This window comes from Brienomyrus brachyistius, chromosome 4 (genome assembly GCF_023856365.1).
Source record: "Brienomyrus brachyistius isolate T26 chromosome 4, BBRACH_0.4, whole genome shotgun sequence".
In the NCBI taxonomy this organism is placed as follows: Eukaryota; Metazoa; Chordata; class Actinopteri; order Osteoglossiformes; family Mormyridae; genus Brienomyrus; species Brienomyrus brachyistius.
The window spans coordinates 38,641,694-38,655,669 of NC_064536.1; the positions used below are offsets into that span (position 1 = coordinate 38,641,694).

The 13,976-nt window shown below is 47.5% G+C and overlaps 1 non-coding gene across 1 annotated transcript; it reads left to right on the forward strand.

Moving 5' to 3' along the window:
* Positions 1 to 907: 907 nt before the first annotated feature.
* On the forward strand, positions 908 to 990 carry trnal-uaa (transfer RNA leucine (anticodon UAA)). The gene has a single exon. It is a non-coding gene; the product is annotated as a tRNA-Leu (tRNA).
* The last annotated feature ends 12,986 nt before the right edge of the window (positions 991 to 13,976 follow it).

Below are 13,976 nucleotides of genomic sequence, written 5' to 3' on the forward strand. Positions count from 1 at the left end.
GGAACGGTATCGGGAGACTCTTACGACGGTTTATGTTAAATGTTTTTTTAGAAAAAGTTAGTCCACTGTTGATGCATGCTATTGATAAAAACAAGAAAAGCGATTGTGGGGATAGGGATGATCATGCTTGTTGCTGCTTTCATAGAGTGTTATTTGAGATTGCTCAAGTCGGAGAAAATTATCAGCGGGGGATGGATTTACTTACTCAGCTGATGGCAGAGGGAGAAAGACAATCCCCCGAAAGTCTCATACGCGCCTGTCTATCTTGTATCCCCGACAATGAATTTGACTGTAATCACATTTTTGTATTTTACGCTTTAATAGTAGATGTAGTTGCCTATAAATTTCATGATAACCAGCCTATCGATGTTAATCAGTTGCTTTCTACTCTGCATACATGTATCGTTGAAAAAGCCACTATATCCACCTTAATGCATGTGACATCGCTAATCTTCCTCAACAACTGTCACGGGTGTAACTAATTGTATACCTGCATTTTTAAAATATATATCTTTCACTAATTGTATACCTGCATTTTTAAAATATATATCTTTCACTAATTGTATACCTGCATTTTTAAAATATATATCTTTCACTAATTGTATACCAGTATTTTTTAAATATATCTTAAAAAATGTAACTTTCACAAATTGTATACCAGCATTTTTTTAAATGTATCTTTCACAAATTGTATACCAGCATTCTTTAAATGTATCTTTCACAAATTGTATACCAGCATTTTTTAAATGTAACTTTCACGAATTGTATACTAACATTTTTAAAATATATATCTTTCACTAATTATATACTAATAAAAAAAAAAATGTAAAATTATAATAATAATAATAATAAAAAAAATTAAAAACTTGAATACCAGTGTCTTTGTAAATAATAGACAAATATGTTGAGCAGGGTGGCCGAGTGGTTAAGGCGTTGGACTTAAGATCCAATGGACATATGTCTGCGTGGGTTCGATCCCCACCCCAGCTAAACTCTTTTGTAAAATAATAATAATAATAATACACAATATTAAATAATACACAAACTCTACACAATATAGGTTAAATACAGAAAAAAAAAAAACAGAATTTCACTGATGTTCACTCAGTCTGTTAACATCCCCCCCTCCACAGACAGCTATAAAACGGCACTTCGCCGCTCTCTCCCACTCACTGTGTGTGAAGCATGTCTGTTGCCAAGACTACAGCTCGCGTCTTGAGCCGTTCGTACTATGACCCCAGCCAGCCGGGGTCATACGGGGGTTTCTCCAGACTGAAGAGAGGGGTGGGTGGAAAAGTGAGTAGTGATGACATCAGAGACTGGCTGTCTATGCAAGACAGTTATACTTTACATAAACCGGTTAAAAAGAATTTCCCTAGGAACAGAGTGTTTGTACCGAGAGCCATGTATCAGTGGCAGGCCGATTTATGCGACATGCAAGGGCTGGCCAAATACAACGACGGGTTAAAATACCTCCTTACGGTGATTGATGTTTTTTCTAAAAAAGCCTACGCGCGTGCTATAAGAAACAAGACTGGGGAAGCTGTAAAGGAGGCCTTTGATTCTATTTTAACCGAGGGGGGCGTCCCCCTCAAGCTACAGACGGATGCCGGTAAGGAGTTTTTAAATGGGACTTTTCAGAAACTTTTAAAAACTCATAAAATCACCCATTTCACTACGGCTAGTGAACTTAAAGCTTCCGTCGTAGAGAGATTTAATCGAACGTTAAAAGAAAGGATGTACAGGTACTTTACGGCTAAAAACACTCGGAGATATGTGGACGTGTTGGACGATCTATTAAAGGGGTACAACCAGTCATTTCACAGCGCTATTAAAATGAAACCTTCCGAGGTCACGCTCGATAATGCTCATCTAGTATTTGATAATCTATACGGCCCTCTGAAGAAAAAAAGCACACGGCCACATTTTAAGTTTAACATAGGGGACACCGTGAGAGTCTCCAAGCACAGTCAGATATTTGACAAAAAGTACGAGCAGACATTCACCGATGAGTACTTTGTCATATGCGACCGTGTGCCCAGATCCCCACCGGTGTATAAATTGAGGGACGTGCGCGGCGAAATACTAGAGGGGACATTCTATGAAGCGGAGCTGCAGAAAATCAAAATATCTCCGAGACGCACGTTCAAGGTCGAGAAGGTTATAGGCTCAAAGACCGACAGAAAGGGGAAAAAGTGGATTTTAGTACATTGGCAGGGTTGGCCCTCAAGGTTCGATTCGTGGATACCGCGGTCGGACTTGATACAGGTTTAATTTTTTAATAGAAAAGAGGGGGAAAAATGGAGGATCGCCCCTCTTTTTACCTCACGCTGCCGTCAAACTCTTGTCTCTCCATCTTCCCCGATAACAAGAGTTCGGATTACACTGTGATGTTATCGCGACCTATAGAGCTATAGGGGGCCTTACGAGGTAGCGCTGGCTGAAATCATGTATTGTTACACGTGGCGAAATATCACATACCCGGAAAATAGTTTTGAATTGCGGGATACGGAGGCGGAGGCAAAGAGAGAGGCCGATCCTTTAGTGGATCGGCCTTTCCTTTTTTCTCGGAAAATTAAAGTCGGCTATTATGAATCTCTGAAACAGATTGTGACAGAGATGGACGCTACGTTAAAAAAATTAGGTAGTGAAGTTTCCTTCTCATACAACGAGATTACGCAAAGGGTTAATATAACGGGAAACCAGAAGTACAAGATCCAATTTAAACCTACTCTGGCCTACATGCTGGGCTTTGAGCCGGGTCACTGGTATAACCTAGGAGGAGGAGGTAGCGGGTCGACCTCACCCTACCCTGCCGACATTCACGCGGGATTCTACAATATGTACGTCTACTGTAACATCGTGGAACCGCAGCACGTGGGGGAATTTGTAGTCCCGCTCCTCAGAACCGTTAAAATAGACGGTGCGTTCGGCGACGTAGTCACTTTGCCGTTCCACAAGCTGCACTACGTACCGGTGAACAAGCAGAGCCTGCAGAATTTGCATATTGAGATAAAGAACGATCAGAATACTCTGATTAATTTCTCCTACGGAAAAACGATCGTCAAGCTACACTTTCGCCCCGTTTAAAAACAAAACAAGAGAAAGCGCACGTGGTGGTGGTGGTGGGGGGAGCATGGCGTACCACAATCCTCAGAGATTTATTTCGTATTACACCAGTCAGGCGGGACATGGGCTCCCCGGTTTTGCGGGGGGCCCAGTGATGTACGGGCGTGGCTTGGGCTCCATGCTCAGTAGGGCTTTTAGATTTGTTTTACCCTTTCTTAAGCGTGGGGTCGATATAGCGAAACCTCATTTGAAATCGGCGGTCAAAGGAATAGTATCGGATCTAGTCAGCTCTGTAGTCAGCGGCCGTTTTACAAACACAGCTGACCCCAAGCAGGAAGGGTCGGGTCTGCTGTTCCTCTCTCGGAGGAGGAGGGGGAGTAGAACGAGAGCCCAGGCCCCTCTACCTCAGCACCAAGGTCATCGGAGAAAAAAAAATAAACTTGGCAGAGCCGTGAGGATTCCCAAGTCTCGACAGGCTAAGAGAAACAGGAACCCCCCCGGGGACATATTTTAAGAGAGAGAGAGAAAACACCAAGTAATCAAGAATGGCTCTAGCTCACCGCCTCTCAGCAGAATGCACCAAATCTGAGCTAGATCTATTTGCGGCCCCTATGACGCAATTATCCATAGATCAGACCAATTATGTAGAAATCAACCCATTAAATTCCATTACCGATCAGGATGTTTTGGATTTCCTAATACCGGGGTCGGGCAATTTCTATCTGGACCTCAACTCTACACTGCTATATCTAAGGCTCAGGATCGTTAGGGCCGATGGAGCCCCCCTGGTTGACGCCGACCCCTGTGGTATTATACAGTACCCGCTAAACAGCATATTCTCCCAGCTGGATGTGAGTCTGAACGACGTCCTGATCAGTTCTTCGTCGGCCACGCACCCCTATAGGTCATTCATAGAGACCCTGCTCAATTTTTCTACAGATATGCTAGAGAGTCAGTTTTCGGCAGGGCTCTGGTACAAAGACGTCGGAGCCGATTTGGATAGCGTGGACGTCTCCGCGCAGGGCCCTAATGTGGGGTTGCAGAAGCGAGCCGCCTTCTGTAGAAACTCTAGGGAATTTTCTGTAATGGGCCCTATACACGCAGATATTTTTTTCAGTGAACGGATGCTGTTAAACAACGTGGATATACGCTTAAAGTTTGTAAAGGCTAAAAGCGACTTTAGCCTCATGTGTAGAAATGACACCGATTACGAGCTGAAAATACTGAGGGCCAGCCTGTTTGTGAAAAAAGTGGAGGTCTCCCCGGCGGTGTCACTGGGTCACGCGGCCGCTCTCCTGAAAGCAAACGCCCTGTACCCTATAAGCAGGGTAGTTGTTAAAAATTATACGCTGCCCGCGCAATCGCGGGTCTGCCCGCAGGACAACCTCTTCCTGGGCAACTTACCGCGCTACATCGTTTTGGGGATCGTGGACCACGCGGCGTTCGTGGGTACGCGAAACCGAAACCCGTTCAGGTTTCAGCATTGTGACCTGGAATTTCTGAGCCTCTCCGTCAACGGCCGACACATACCCAGCAAACCGTTCCAGCCCGATTTTAACGCGAGGCAGTCGGTCAGAGAGTTTTACAACCTTTTCCTGGCTACAAACAGGCATTTAAGGGATTCGCCATTATGCATTAACCGCGAGGATTTTGAAAACGGATACTCGCTATTTGCTCTCAATCTCTCCCGAGACGACGAGCTGGACGGCGGTACCCTGTCACCCGCCATCAGCGGCACGTGCCGTCTGGATTTAAGGTTCAGAGCCCCGCTACCTCGAACCATGAGTCTCATCGTCTACGCCTGCTTCGACAGCGTGATTGAAATAAACGCCAAGAGACAGGTTTTGGTGGACTTTTAATCATCATCATGAACACTCACCAGCTGGAATGCCTTTTACGCCCCCTGCTAGGGGATGCTTTTGGAGGCGTGTGGCCTAGCGATTTATTACCCGCCCGCATAGAGACCAGGCCCGCTTTTCTGGTCGCAAACACGCATGACCAGAATAGAGAGGGTGAACACTGGATCGGGATAATTTTGGAGCCCCAAGAGGGCAAAGCCTCCTTCTTTGATTCTTACGGTTATCCCCCCGATTCCCCTTACTACCCAAAGAGTTTTATGCGCTTCTTGGGGATGCACGCTACCGAAATAAGGTATAATACGCGTCAAGTTCAACCCGACTTTTCTTCCACGTGCGGGGCCCACGTCGGCTTTTTCCTCTACCACCGCTTCAAGGGCCTTTCATTTCAAGAGACTATGATGTTGTACTCTGACGACTTGAGGAAAAACGACGCTCTAGTATCCAAGTTTATCAAGAAATATCACAAGTGTATTAGCCGTGTTAATGCTGATAAACTTTCAAAGCTGCAACAAAAATGTATGTTCCTTAAAACTATTTAAAGATTGTTATGGTTGTTAGATTAATGATGGGGGAAAAAATAAAAAAATTGTTATGGTTGTTATATTAATGTTGGGGTAAAAAAAAAAAAATAAAATTGTTAGGGTTGTTAGGTTAATGTCGGGGGAAAAAATAAAAACGTGACACCTTTTATTCAATAAATTTAACATTTTATTAACAGCTGCGTTACAGGCATTTTAATTTTTTTCCACACGTATATAAAACACTTAATCGCTGTAATCTATCCACGGAGCATAAGGAGTACCCTTTATAGGCCATAAACGATATTCAGGGGAGGAATCGCGCTGCGTGTGAGGGGTTCCCGCGAGCGGGGGTGGCGAGTCGTCCGCAATACGTTTTCTACGTCTCCCGAGCTTCTGTTTCACAGGAGGGGAGGAGGGTGGCGGGGGACCCCTTCCACCGTAATCTTTAAGATGACTTAGGGCTTTCCTGGCTTGGATGTTACCCACGCTCGTGAGGGGTATGTTTAATTCGGATATCACGTTTAAAAAGGGATCCCAGCCTTTAGGATATTCGACGGTGTGGGATTTAGGCTGTGATAAAGTTTTCATCAAATCTAAAATATGGGAACCTTTAATGGGTCTATCTCTGATGATGAGTTCACCCGACTGGGTCCAACGTACCGCCCCGTCGGAATCGAGCAGTTTCTGCATGATGTACCCCACGTTCTTTCTAGCCCTGGGAGCCACTTGCTGGACAACTTCCTGTACAGATTTGTCCCTAGTCGCGTTGCCGCTGTCAGGCTGTCTCCCCTCCTCCTCCTCCTCCTCCTCCGTTTTTTCTTTCCGCTCAGTAAGGACAATTTCTCGCCCCTGATGTTCCTCTTTTCGAACTAGATTCAGATACCTCTGTAGCAATTGATTGTATCTTTTTACTTTTTCATGCAAATTCATACCCGGCTGATTTATTAAACCGTGCATCTGGTTTTCAAGTTCGCCCTGGGCCGATTCGCCGATGGTATGCGGGGTCCCCCTCTGGGTCAGCGTACGGAGTTGTTGGGGGGTCAGCATGAACATTTTTTTCACTTCGCTCATGTTGGTAAAAAGCTAATTAGCCGTCTTACCGGCAAACAGGCTTGTGACGAATGGCAGAGCCACTGATAAGAGCGGTAGTAAAAATCCTCCTCTTTGAAGCACTGCCTTGCGTTTCCTAGCAACGCTGTTTTTCTTACAGGCGAAAAGTTTAATCAGTCTTTTCTGTTTCTTCAGCTTGTTAAATTGAGCTACGGTTAAAGGTATACGGCCTCTTATGAGATTGAGACAGATTTCGGAGAGAGCCAAAATTATGTCATTAGATGGGTCAGCCGTAAGAATCTTTTTACGTTTCACCCCCCTCGTCCTCTGTAAAACTTTAAGGGTCGGCAGGTGTTTCCTGAGATGATCGGACATAGCTTAGTAGTGATAAATCAATGGCTCGCCGGTAGAAAGACGACGGGTAGCGACCCCGGTAATAATCCGGTCCTGAGTCGGAACTCTTCTGGGCACGTGGCTCTCAAATCGACCAATAAATAACCGTGGGGTGGCCCTGTCGCCTCTTGATAAGAATCTAGAAAAAACTTTTTCTGCCAAGGAAACATCTGCTGAGCTAAAACTTTGATTTGCATTCTGTCTCGCACATTCTTAAACAGACAATAATAAGTAGTATTTAGGGCTATAGTCCTGCTGTACTTGCCCTGGTGAAATACGTTCTGCACCAGGTAGATGACCGAGATTTGACGGTGATGTCTGAACCTCGTGAAAGCTTCTGCCACGAGTTTGTTTTCGGACGCGCTGTCCATCAAATCATCGATGATTATCAAGGAGCCTGAGGGGAAGCGTTCCTCGTCCTCCCAGCTTTTAGGAAGCCCTTGTATAAATTCAATTTCGGTGATCCGATCGCGCAGTTCATCATACAGCGGCTGATGGGAAGCGAAACACCACACAATTTTTTTAACGGGGGCCCCTATGAAACAGTGACTCTGATTTAAAAGCATTTCTTTAGTGAAATAGGTTTTCCCCGAAGAACTCGCCCCTGCGAGCAGCACCCTCCGCCCCAATTTTTCCAGTTCTTTGTAAAGCGTCAACCGGCCCCACGCGGTAGTTTGACAGGCTATGAATATGTTAGTCTTTCCCGGCGGCACTTTGTAGGAAGACTTGTAACGCCAGCGGATGAGGGCGACCTCGTCGTTGACAAACGCGAAGCTGGAAATCTCATACAGGTCCGAGCAGAAAAAATTAAAAAACTCCCCCGGGTCAGACACTAAGCATGTCTGGAGCATGTTGCTCCTCTGCGCCAGTTTACCCCACAGCGAGTTAAGCAGAAGTTTGGACACCTGCCTCTTCCCCTCGTTAGACACTATCTTATCGGGCTCCAATTCGATCCCCTCACGCTCGAGATAGTTTTTTATGTACCCCCTGCGACCCTCGTCATCGGTCGCGTCGTCGGGGTAGCCCGAAGCCTGCTGCTTCACTTTGAGAAAGGTTTTAATGTAATCTCTAAACAGCTCCCCGCTGGTCTGGGGAAAATGCCACACTTCGTGCACCTTCACGACCGAATACCCCCTCTCTAAAGCCAGATTGACCTCCGCTGAGACCCAGACGCCTGTCAGCTCCCGCTCTGCGTCGGAATGCCTGCAGGCCCCCTCCTGTCTGTTCTCGATCGCGCATGTCCTGCAGAGGGTAAACACTAGTTTCCCATTTGGCAGTCTGCTGGGTAGGACGGGGAAAAACAGCTCGCGGGGGGTGTTGACCGTGGCTTTGATCAGGCCAAAGTATTCATTCAGAGGCTTAAAATTCGAATGAATGATTTCAGGGTGCCCCACGGGGAATTCACATTTAGCCAGAGTGTACGGGTACAGCGACGTGAAATCCATGTAGTGGACGCGCTCTTGCCCCGTGGCGTCGTAACGCAGGCGAATCGCCGACGTCCGACCCCCAAACAGCGCTTCTCGCGGCCTTAGGGGCTCAGGGGGCTCGAAGTCTGACAGGAAACGCTGTACCTGTGGGTCGTGAGTTTTAGCGTGAGCCCATTCGTGTTCCCAGATAGATTCCACGTTCATATTAAACTCTTGGCGCAATGCCTCGAGTTTTTCCCTTGTTTTAACATACAGGGCACCGAAGCTCTCACGGGTCAGGGGGCAGATATCGTGTTCGTTGTTGCAGGTAGGACAGCCGTGAAACTGACAACCTAGAAACTCGAAAGCCCATTTCTCCCCCTCTATCTCGGCGTATCCGTCTAGGTGAAAGCGCCCCACACGCACTTCACCCCCGCGCAGCGCGTGTCGAATTTCGATGCCGCGCGTGCGCCCTATGAATTCCAGCCACTGGATGGACACGTTCGAATAACTTTTGTATTGCCTCCTGTAATCCCATACATCCGGGATCGCGATCGTATCTCTGGGGAGGAAATTTGTCCTGTAAACCAACAACGCGGCCGAAGCGATGGTGGCCGCTGAGAAGGGATCGCATCCTGTGAGCGTTTTAAACTCCTGCAGGAAGCGCAAGCAGCCCTCTCTCAGAATCTCCACGTCGTTTTTACAGTAAGCGATCATCTCTTTGTGAAAATTAAAGGTCTGGTGCTTTACACTGTCGTACCATTGATAAAACTTGTCGCGTTCTTTGCCGGACATTTGATCGGGCCCAAATTGATCGGGAGGGGGGTAGGGCCCCACGTAACTAAAGTTTTCCATGTCTGTGAAATGATGCGGAAAATAGCCTTTTCGCATCTGAGTCGAGCATCCCATCGCATCGGGGATTTTTCTCAAAGGCATGCTTAGAAAGGAGTGACTGTCGATGTACCTTTGCTCAAACACGCTGTCCAGGATGAGGATGATTTTATTCCCCTGTGACACCACACGCGGTTCCACGCCTTCCTTCACCATCGCGTTCAGTACGATGTAATTATCGAATGCCTTTCCGTAGTGACTAATGAAACAGACGCCTCTATAGAAGGGCGCCCTGAAATGTCTGAGAAACTGTAGCGCGCAGTCGGGCCCCTCAGCGGTCATTGTCTCGTTCTGATCGGAGATGGCGCACACGTAAACCGGGATATGGGTACCCGACCTCTGAGATGTTTCAAAATCAAAAAACACATATTCGGGGGCCTTTTTACTCCCCTCACCCCTTTCGGCCCGTTCCCCTCTGTTAGGCTTCTCGGGAGGATTTAGATAGCAGAGATGTGGGGTGGATATGTCTGATTCTGGTGTGTGGAGTTTAGCGTCGCAGATATTACATTTTACTGCTTTACACGTGTGCGGTTTTGGGTTCTCGGGACTTTGGTAGTATCTGAGCCCGCAAGCTTTGCATTTTCTGAACTTGTCACAGGGGCTAGCAAGCTCCCCCCTAACTGGGCAGACCCGTGGCGTACGGTGACGCTCAAAGCATGTGTCATTTAAGCATCTGAAATTACACCGCTCACACAGTATCATTGGTGTGCTTTCACCTTCTTTGCAATTAGTCTGACAGACGTTGCAGAACTTTTCGCAGCGATGAGATTGAGGCGAGTCGTACCCTTTGAAACAGCTCGTGCAAACGTAGCTCACGCCTAAGAACCCCTTTACGCTTTTAATGCCGTAAAAATGCTGATTGTGTAAAAAGAAATACACCAACCGTCTACCGTCGGTAGGTGTAGGTGTCTGGTAAATTTGGAGATTGTTTGAATAAGGTTGTTGATAATACACCACTGCTTTGCAATCAATGATTTTCTCGAAATTGATAATGTCATTCAAAGCGACTGTGTGGTCGGGGCTGAATCCCGCTTTCTCCTGTAACTCCAGGCCGAGCTTTTCAGCCTCGGCGTCAGTGAAGTTTTCGTGCAGCAGATGCGCCAAGTTTATGGCGAAACACGCGTTGATGTTGTTATTAATGATAAACATGTGTCTGGCTTTTTTAGAAATTATTTCTGAAGCTAACATGGTCTGTAGTTTACGTTTGTTCCCGCCGCCGCGTGGGATATTTATTACGTCTACGATTACTTCTAGGTTGGAATCGTTTAAAATCTCTTGATTAGACTGCACCAGGCGATCCAGCAGTTGCTGTAGGTCTGTCAGCTCCCCCTCCCCATACCGTACAATTTGCGACAGCTCGTCGTTTAAAAAGTCAGCGCGCAGGGTGACCTGTATATAAGCTCCCCATGCGGCGTAAGGTATCGCCTCATTCACAATATTTTGAAACCCCTCGATTACATTTTCATAGTACTCGCGGAAATTGCCTTCGTTTCTAGGATGGGGGATATTTAGAATCCGTCTAATCTGTACGTTATTGAATCTGCGCCGATGAATGACCCCGTCAGGCTGGGGGTCCACGTCACCGATACCACCGCCACCTTCCTGTTCAACATTTTCAAATTGTCCCAGCCCCAATTCATTTTCAATCTCCTCAGCATCGAGAAGAAATTCTGCGTCTGACAAGGCCTCCCACAATTCAGCATCCGCGGGGGACCATGCGACCTCGTCGCTGGGGGGGAGCCCCCCTTCTGCTTCAGAGCCCCTTTCATTTAACATGCTTCTTAATGTTTCTAGGGATGGCAGAAAACAGGGCTCTTGGGCCACTGTTTCATCGGGCGCCGCGGGTGGCGAGTCGTGTTGAGCAGAGTAATCCTCATCATTTTCATTATTAGCATTGTTGATAATGTCTATTTCATTTAATAAGGCTTCGGGTATAGCCGGTGGTGGTGATGCTCCGTCCATACCTGTTGATTCAGGTCTCTTGTAGATTTTCTCTTGACCGGTCAGCGCACTCTCTCTCTTGTACATAGAATAAACAGAGAATACCTATTATTAGAATGTTAATTTAATTTGATTTAATTAATTAGCATTTTTATCACGCTAATAAAAGAAATAATATACTCACCGGGTAAGGCCTGGATGAAACTTGTGGCTCTTTGGCTGGCAGGAAGGGTAAGACCTCGGAGATACTTGTGCCTCTGCCCTAGGAGGAATAGGCCCCCCCGCTCGCCGCAATATCAACCGGGTGCAGTCATATCGTTTCTCTGTTAACCCATATCTGTACTGTCATGTATGAAAAACAGGATTTACTGGGAGCCGAGGTATCCAACTTGATGTATGGCCCGAGTCGATAGAGACGACCTTCAAAAGTATGGCCCCATACGCTGATGTAATACGCTTGCGTGTCTTTACTAGATTATTTAATTGCAATTAACCAGGTGCACTCATATCTGTACTTGTGCGAGGTCATATACGGAAAACAAAGCTTCAAACTGATTTTACTGGGGGTGCATGTATGGCCCAAGTCGTTAGAGACGGCCTTCAAAAGTGTGGCACCATACGCTGATGTAATACAAACGCCTGCGTGAGGAAGAAACACACATACATTGTCAAAACTACCGCCAAGCGTTTTTATTGGACGACAGACCCTCCACCTCCTCCTCTCATTCTTCGCTCCAACTTTATCATTTTCTCCCAGAGTCTCAGTCTCTCAGAGTTTGTCACAGACTCGCGCAGCGGCACGGCTCTCAGCTCGCCGGCATCAGACTCGCGCCGCGGCACGGCTCTCAGCTCTCCGGCATCGCTCTCTCCGAGGATTATCCGAGCCCGCGGGGACCTTAGCGCGGTACCGCACCAGACACAGGGTTCTAAGGCCTTTGCTGATTCTCCAAAGCCCGGGACCTTACCGCGGTACCGTAACACCAGACACGCCGTACGCTCACGCTCCATCAGGTAACCCACCCCCGCTCGGCCCCGGCTGTGCCCGACAAAATAATAACTTATTAAAATAACACACACACTCATAAGCACTCTCCTCAATATAACACTCTCCTCAATATAATTTTAAAATAAAATAATTAAATAAATCATTAAAAATAATTTATAATAATAATAAATAATAATTTAAAATAAATAATTTAAAATAAATAATAAATCATTTAATAAATAAATAATTTAATAAATAAATAATAATAAATAAATAATGAAATAAATAATAAAATAAATAATAAATAAATCCAACTCCCGTGACGTCACATCGTACCACCACAACCCCGCCTACACAAGCCCCGCCCACAAGTGACCTTTTGACCCGACCTGTCAATTTGATGGAAGCGGCATTGTTCCTCTCTCTAGGGGACTCGAGGATGGCGGGAGATGGGAGGCTGCGAACGGAGCTGCGTGGCATGGGCTGGATGTGCAAGAGCTGAGCCGAGTGGCGTGAGCAAATGAGGCCGCGAGCTGAGCCGCGTGGCATGAGCTAGGAGGCCGCAGGCTGAGCTGCGTGTCGTGAGCTAGGAAGCCGTGAGCTGAGAGGTCACGAACTGAGCCGCGTCTCGCAAGCTGGGATGCCCCGAGCTGAGCCATGTCTCGCGAGCTAGGAGGCAGCGAGCTGAGCCACGTCCAACGAGCGAGGAAGCCTTGGTCCAAGCTGTGTCCCGCGAGCTGAGAGACCACAAACTGTACCGCCTCGAGCCACATTGCTGAACTCGCAGTCTAAAGCGGCCAAGAGGTTGTCATACTCTCCTGTCATCTGGAGCCAGACCCAGTCAGACTCAGAGACTAAGGAAGCTTCTCTCGAAATAAGACTCCTCGGGCTCCTTATTGCAAGAGTGATATCTAGCCAGCACTGTGCTTTGAACCCCATCACGACCAAAATAATAAAAATTCTGGAGAGCAATGTTTTCCGTCATCAGGGGACTCGAGGATGGCGGTAGGTGGGAGGCTGCGAACGGAGCTGCGTGGCATGGGCTGGAAGTGCAAGAGCTGAGCCGAGTGGCGTGAGCAAATGAGGCCGCGAGCTGAGCCGCGTGGCATGAGCTAGGAGGCCGCAGGCTGAGCTGCGTGTCGTGAGCTAGGAAGCCGTGAGCTGAGAGGCCACGAGCTGAGCCGCGTCTCGCAAGCTGGGATGCCCCGAGCTGAACCATGTCTCGCGAGCTAGGAGGCAGCGAGCTGAGCCACGTCCGACGAGCAAGGAAGCCTTGGTCCAAGCTGTGTCCCGCGAGCTGAGAGGCCACAAACTGTACCGCCTCGAGCCACATTGCTGAACTCGCAGTCTAAAGCGTCCAAGAGGTTGTCATACTCTCCTGTCATCTGGAGCCAGACCCAGTCAGACTCAGAGACTAAGGAAGCTTCTCTCGAAATAAGACTCCTCGGGCTCCTTTTTGCAAGAGTGATATCTAGCCAGCACTGTCCCTTGAACCCCATCACGACCAAAATAAAAATTCTGGAGAGCAATGTTTTCCGTCATCAGGGCACTCGAGGATGGCTTGAGGTGGGAGGCCGTGAATGGAGCTGCGTGGCATGCGCTGGAAGACCATGAGCTGAGCCGAGTGGCTTGAGCAATGTGCCCACGAGCTGAGCCACATGGTGCATGCTGGGAGGATGAGGGCTCAGCTGCTTGTTATGAGCTAGGAAGTCGCAAGGTTAAAGGCTGCAAGTTGTACCCCATCGAGCCACTTTTCTGTACTCGTAGTCTAGTAATAAACACCCTGGAGGGTTTTCTCTCACCAGTGCATTCGAGGATGGAGTGGCTTCACACAGCAAGGGAGGGACGGAAAAGGAGCTTC